Source organism: Lycium barbarum, chromosome 5 (genome assembly GCF_019175385.1).
Source record: "Lycium barbarum isolate Lr01 chromosome 5, ASM1917538v2, whole genome shotgun sequence".
NCBI classification, from domain to species: domain Eukaryota; kingdom Viridiplantae; phylum Streptophyta; class Magnoliopsida; order Solanales; family Solanaceae; genus Lycium; species Lycium barbarum.
The window spans coordinates 52,896,671-52,904,226 of NC_083341.1; the positions used below are offsets into that span (position 1 = coordinate 52,896,671).

Genomic DNA, 7,556 nt, shown 5'->3' on the forward strand with positions numbered 1-7,556 from the left:
TTAGTTTTTTTTTTATTGATCATGGGTTTATGGAACGTTCTACTATAGAATAATTTAGCAGCTTTATTTGTATGGTAGATTCGAAGTATGATTCACATGCAGTGCCAATAATTAAGCCTTAAAATAAGATACACCTAACACCTTATTTTGAGGCAGGTAAATTAATGTACGTATATGGTGGATCAAATCTTGTTTATTCATACATTGATTCAAAATTAAGCTTTCATTTATTACAATGTGATCAATCTGCGATTACAGAATAGTCATGAACAGAAATTTGTTCGAGTGCTTATAAGCATCAACTTACCACCTCCACAAGGTAGGGGATAAGATCTGCACACACTGTACCCTTCCCATACCCCACTTGTGAAATTACACCGGGTATGTTGTTGTTGTAGTACTTATAAGCATCAATTTGAAGCCTTCTTACATCAATTTTCGGCAACAATGCAATAAAACACCTTGATGTCACAATTAGGAGCGATCAAATTGAGAAGCAGCCTGGCTGTATCATCCTGCCTCACCTTTGCTTTCTCCTTCTCAACCAAAGCCGCAGCAACAATCTTTTCATATTCATCTCCTCCCATAGCCACAAAAGCCACTAATGCTGCCTGCACTGGCCCTAAACTTGGATTATAAGCTGCAGATTCCACATAAGAACCTTTATAAACCTTACCATCACTATCCACAAGCGCCACCCCAGATGGACACCCACTATATGGTGCATGTGATTCATTAGCAGCTTCCAATGCTGCAAATGTTACATGGCTATACTCTTTCAGTTTACATGTCCATGATGACTGTTCTTCTCATGAATGGTCTCCAGTTTTTGGGATCGAGTTAGGCCCGAGATAAGCCGTTTTTATGGTGCTCTAGCAGCGAAGGAGTTTCGTCATCCAAAAGATCAAATGGACCGAACGGGTAGGGCAAGAGTTCAGCCAAAGGCTTGAATGTCATATCATGAGGATTATTATTGCTCAGAGACGTGATGTGGATTTGGAGAGTGGAAGAGTTCCGTAGTTCTTGAAGAAACTGTCTGCTGTGGCCGCGAGGTGCAGCAGAGACAGCGAAAGCTATGAGGGAAGGGCAGTTATGGATAGCGAGGTTGAGGAGTAAGAATTGCTCGGCGCGGACTGTGTGGTGAAGGGGAAGGCCAGGGAACTCAAGGTTAACACCTAGAAAGACGCGACCATCAGAGCCAAGGCCAACTGCGCTAACGTGGAAGTTGGAGATGGGAGGGCGCACGTTGTTCTTGGCAGGTTGAATCAAGATTGGTAGAAGTTGAAGAACGGAAGAGAGGCCAAGGGATTGTGCCATGAGCTCAGCCTCTGAGGCTTCCAACACAAATTTGGTATGATCCATAATGTTGATGTTTGTGTATTAATGCTTTTGTTGAGTGATGAAAATAAGGTTTTGCACGAATACAAAGAAGGAACATTTTGAATGAATTCCTTCCTTAGTTTCTTGTGTGCTTTGGAATGTTTTTGGAAGGCGAAGGGAAGGGAAGGAAAGAGGAGAGGATCGAAGGCTATTTATACATGGGGATTGAATATTCTAATACTCCCTCCAGTCCATTTTAGTTGTCATGCTTGCTGAAAGTAACTGGTCCATAATAATTGTCATTGTAGAATAGTGATAAGAAGCAGTATCAAAATTGAGATTAAAAAAATAAGAATAATTTAGTCAAATTATTTATTTAGTTATTATATTTTTAATGAGCGTGTAAAAGAAAAACACGAATAAGCAAAATGGATCGGAGGGAGTATATCTTAACATCTATATTTGCAATCATGTGCAGTTGTTTATGGTTTTATCTCTGCATGTTCTTCATTTAAAAGTATAATGTCATTGGTCAAAAATATGCTTTTAATAACTGGCAAGTCATAGTTATTTTTCAAAATTGGCAAGTCATTGCTAGACTAAGCGACTAAAGGCTTGTAATTCATTATTAGAATACTTGAAATTTCACGGAAAGTCAAAATTAATAAAAAGGTTTTAGGTCTTCTCTTGTTAGATTAAAAGTGTAGAAAAGTTGGATATAACGATCAAGAAGTTGAATAATGTTCGAAAGTTACTGTGGATTTCTCTGAATTATAACATGATTATGGACTATGGGACTAAAGTTGAGATGATTCGGAGTTTATAAGATTGTTTTGAGATACAATCACTATTTTGACAGGTAATTCTAAAATATTTCAACTCTTCACGTCATTGAAGGGGGAAACAAGTATACCTGATTATAAACATATCTTTGCAAATGGACACAAGAATCCCTCCGTTTCAATTGTTGTGACGTAATTTGATTGTGTACGAAATTTAAGAAAAATAGAATACCTTTGAAACTAATTGTTTTAAATATATCATGAGATGTCTCTAGATAAAAATATGTCATCATAAGTAAAATAAAAAATTAAAGTTAAAGTATGTTTAAAGTAAAAAGATGTCATTTTTGACGAAGAAATAAGGAAATAACTGCACATAAAATGAAACTTTGGGATTACCCAATAAAACTACTAACGATCAGTAAGCTCCAACATTAATTGCACTTGAAACAAAAGGCTGTACAAAATCAAGCCAACTTCCTAAGGTAATTAATATTGTTCCAATAAAGAATAGCATTAGTACAATTGAATCAACATTTTCCGTATAATGGAAGAAAATATCGCGTAGCTTAGGTGCTAATAATCTAGCTGTAATGCTTGTATTAAGAGAAACTCATGTGTTGCTTCGTGGAATTTGAATCATCAAATTCGTAGTAGGTTCATACACTCCTTTACAATTGATTTTAATTAACTTTTGAGTGTCAACGTAACTGTTGTTACAAACTGCATGTATTATGAACAACATGGCTGCTGCGGAGAGCATTGACTGGAAATAGACTTGCTATTTTATTACGACTTGAATATTCTTTCAGTAAATCTTTCCACACGCAACAACCAATTAGTTACCCTCTTGCAAACTTACTAGTGTAATCTTTTCTTCAGATAATTTGGGGTTTGTTTCTTCAACTAAATAAAGTCCTTCCAAGTTTTTGGGATGTAAGTTGAATGAAAGTGCGTGGAAATTTATCGGTAATGCCAAGGAATGAGTCCAAATGGGAAATGAAGGGTATTTTTGGTGTTTGACATCCAATTTTGGCTTTCCATAATTTAAATTAATTGGTCAATTTCTTTGAATGTTTTTTTTTTTTGGTAAATAAAGACTTTTATTACCACAGTGAGCATTTACAAGCACAGAAAAAAAAAATAAAAAAATTGGACAGGCCCCAAACGCAGAAGCATCTATATCTATATTTGTCCTCTAACCATTCAGCTATTCAATGTAATCTATGGATAAAAATTCAGCTGATTAAGTGTTATGGTCAATCTACTCCTCATTGATACTCTAATATGTATTTCCTGTATGACGCATTTAGTAAGACTGCCCCAGTCTCTTTGTGTTTTCTGAAAAATCCTTGGGTTCCTCTCTATCTAGATATGGTAGACAGTTGCAGCCATAGCCGTGTTCCTTTAAACTTCAGCTCTGGAGCTATGCCCTTTTACATATGCATATGTACATTGAAGTTCCCTCTGCCAGTCACTAGAAGTGCTCTGCACCCCTAGCCAAACAAGTAAGTCCTCTGCACCCCTAGCCAAACAAGTATCTTGTACCAATGTTTGGATGAATAGCTACATTGGAAATATATATGAGAAAAACTTTCCATCTCAGTGTTGCATAGCGGGCATTCATATGCTATATCCATGCCCCATTTGATCAACATGTCCTTTGTGAGTCTCCCCAAAATTGTTAGTCTCAGTGTAAAAAATCATTTATGTAACACTCCGTAAATCCGGGTCAGGTTTGAACGTGTAAAACTAGTATTAAGATGATATTTTAGCTATATGAATCCATTCGGGATGAATTCGGGTGATAAACAGTCGTTTTGAAGTCAAACCAAATAGTGAAATTCGTAAGAGTTCTCAAACTCGTCTAAATTTCAGCGGGTCTGACTTCTAGGCCAGTTTCGTGAAAATACGTTGAGAATTTGGGAAAACCTCCTCAATGAAAGTTGTAGATCTTTGAAATACCTTTCCAACGATATATGGTTGAGCTCAAACGGAGGTCTGTACTAGAAATTATGACCATTTTATTGAACATCATCAGTGCAGTGGAAAAATTAGGCGTACGCGTCGCCCTGCGTCTCCGGGCGCGATGCCCCATGTTATATCCCGTATTTTTGCACGTTTGGATAAATCGAAATAATTGTGACTAGTAAGAGATAAGGCAATATTTTGATCTTACTTAATATATAAGTTGTTCATGAAAAATATTGATGCGGAAATATTGGGGAAGGCTAAGGGCAAAAATTGAAAATTTGGAAAATAGTTTCATGAATTACAAAATATTATTTATAAGTAATTGGGCTTGGAAAAAAAAGGCCCAAAGGGGGCCGGCCATAGGGGGATGGGCCAAGGCCCATGTGGAATTTAAATCCTAGTAAATAAAAAGAGAAAAGGGGCCACTATTATTCATCTTCAAGAACATTCAAGAGAAAGAGAACTTGAGAGCCAAAAAAATAGGCCATTCGGCCAAGAAAAGGAAAGAAGAAAAAAATTGAAGCCTTCAATCTTTGATTCAAAAAAATTGATTCTTCTAGTATTCTTACTAATTCAAAGATCCTATTTAACGTGGTATAATTATTTAAGTAAGAAAACCACTCTTGGTGGCAAGTGGGAAATTGAAGAAAAGGTAAGAATTTTTCTTCTTTTATATGTTATGGAAGGTTTATGTATGTTGTAGTAAGTAGAATTGAATGAAAATCATGGAAACATTATGTGTTGTGTGTGGGCCGTGTGGGTGTGTGTGTGTTTGTGGCCGTGTGATGTTGTATGGTGAAGGGAAGATGAGTTAATTTTATTTAGCATGTTAGTTGTGTTGTTGTGGCCTTTATGATGTAAATGGAGGTTTAATGGTTCAAGTCGGCATTGAAATTTGTTGTAGGAATTAATGTGATTTTAATATGGTTTTATGTAATTGTGGAAATGGAGTTGCTAAAGTGTGCATTGTTGTGATAGTTATGAATTTGAAAGAAGAAAATGCGACGTTGTAGTTTTGTGGCATTTGTAGAGATTTCGGGTGAAGTAGAATGTTATGTGAATTGTTTGGAGTATCCTTGAATCATGTTAGAAAGATTTCGGATTAGTACTTGAATGTGAGATCATTGGTATTGACTTGATTACATGTGATTGAATTGAATATAAATGGAATGCCGTCGGATCGTGTAGAAAGAATTGTTAATGTTAGAATGTATTTTGAAATAATTGTTGAAGTTAGAGATATGATTGTTGGCATTGTTGTTGATAATTTGGCCGTGTTGCATTCTCGGGTTTGTTGTTGTTAAAATTGGCCGAGTTAGATTCTCGGGGATGGTGTATTTACAGGGGAAATGCTGCCGAAATTTCGGCAGATTATAAGCGAGTTTACTTGAAAAATTAAGATAAGTATATGTCAATGAATCTAATGATTATGTGAATTATTTTGTATGTAGACTAGCAAGCTTGGATAAATAAGCGTAGCTAATAGGACGTGGAGCAGGTATGTAAGGCTTATCCTTTTCTTTCTTTTGGCATGATCTTGTGGAACGAGCATACGGTATGTATATGATTCCAAAGAAACTTCTATTCTTAGAGCCACTAGGATGGCTAACATTCTTGACTTCCATAACTGTTTCATATGGTTCCGATGCATATCTGTGATGTCCAAGTCCTGTCTGATATGTTTCCGGATGGCATCGAAAGATGAGTGATATGACAAAAGTTTGATCCCTAAATGCTAGCATGTTCGATTGTTCCATTGAGTCTCTGATATATTACGATATGTACATATGGTTCCAAAGGTATATTTGATTTGATCCATAACGATATCCGAAAGATACTTGATATGGTTATTGCTTTGATTTCCCAGAAATAACTCCTGAAACGCTTTTAGAAGGTTCTGTACTTCAAAAGCTCATAACTTTCGTTTACTAGTTCCGATTGACCCGAAACCTATTTCTGGGCCTTCAGATGTCGGTAAATATATCTGTCCATCAAGTCTTGAAATTTATTTATTTATGTGCATATAGTTTCTCACTACTCTGCTCGTGCATGTGTCGTGATCTCTTTCACCGAGTCCCGGCCCGGTATATATCGTGCGCATGGTTCGCCGGGTCCCTTGCTTGAGGGCCGGGTGCCATATATGTATTCCGGAGTATGATGTGTTCATGGTTCGCCGAACCATATATGTGTATATATATATATATTCTGATCTTATGATGTGATATTAAGATGTGTGACGGAGATTACAGTGCAAACCTTCTGGAGTATGATGTGTGTGGCGCCAAAGGCAGGGTGGCGCCACGTTCCCCGGGTCCCGTAAGGGGCCGGATACCGTTCTTGGCATGCATGATTCGTGTTTCCAGTAAGTCGTTTTTATTATTCTGCATATCGTACTTAATGTCTGTACTAACCTTCTGCACGTGCCACAACAACATAGTATGTGTATATGGATCGGGCTGCACGTTCCGCAGCAAGTACATTTGTGGATCGGGCCGAACGTTCCTCGGCACTAATACGTTATATATGTGGATCGGGCGGTACGTTCCTCGGCACTATTATGTTACATATGAATCAGTTATGTGTATATGTATATGATGACATACGCTGTTGGCACGCACGGTCTGTGTTTGGAAAGTACGCATTTTGGCACTCCGGATGATCTACTCATTTTCTATACTTTTTCTGACTCATGACATCGGTATACACGATTGCATTATGAAAAATAAGTATTTTGAGTATTCTGAAAATGTACTTACTTTTGTTCTGTTTGTTTCGATTATGGTTCTGTTTTCTGTATTCCATGCTTTACATACTCAGTACATATTCCGTACTGACCCCTTTTTCTTCGGGGGCTGCGTTTCATGCCACGCAGGTACACCCAGATGAGTAAAGGACACCGTTAGAAGATGCTTCAGCTGGATTGGCGAGCTCCACTTCCGTTCGGAGCGTTTGCCGAGTCGGAGTTTGTGTGATATGACTTCTGATCGGGGTTAGAGACTTTGCAGACAGAGTCGTGGGTATAGAGTGTCAGTTTTGTAAGCGGCTCCATCAGCCGACGTGTTTTATTGTATCATGTTACAAATCCGTTATGTTTACAGGTTTTGTTTGATTTAAGAATAACGATGAAAAAGAATATTTCTGAAGCTGTAATATGTATTTCATCTTCATTTGATTTAAAAGTCTAAGAAGTTTATGTGTGCACTAAGGGTCTGAGGGTTCGCTCGGCCCTAAGTAAGGGTCGGGTGCCCATCACACCCTAGGGAGATTAGGGTGTGACACCCCAGGCCAAGTTTTCAGAAAACTCAAAATTTTGGACACCATTGAAACTATACCGTGCTGGGTGCTACGTCCCACGTGACGTGCTAGACCATTTTATGCTCGAAGCGATTTTTCCAGAATTTTATAAAAGCCTAACTTCGAAAAACTTTTCCCCACTTCGTTTTGGCCGAATATTTTAGAGGAAACAAACCTAAGACTTCC

General features: G+C 37.6%; 1 pseudogene; it reads right to left on the reverse strand.

Moving 5' to 3' along the window:
- Window positions 1-189: 189 nt before the first annotated feature.
- On the reverse strand, window positions 190-1,742 carry LOC132642471 (cytidine deaminase 1-like; annotated as a pseudogene).
- Window positions 1,743-7,556: the final 5,814 nt, after the last annotated feature.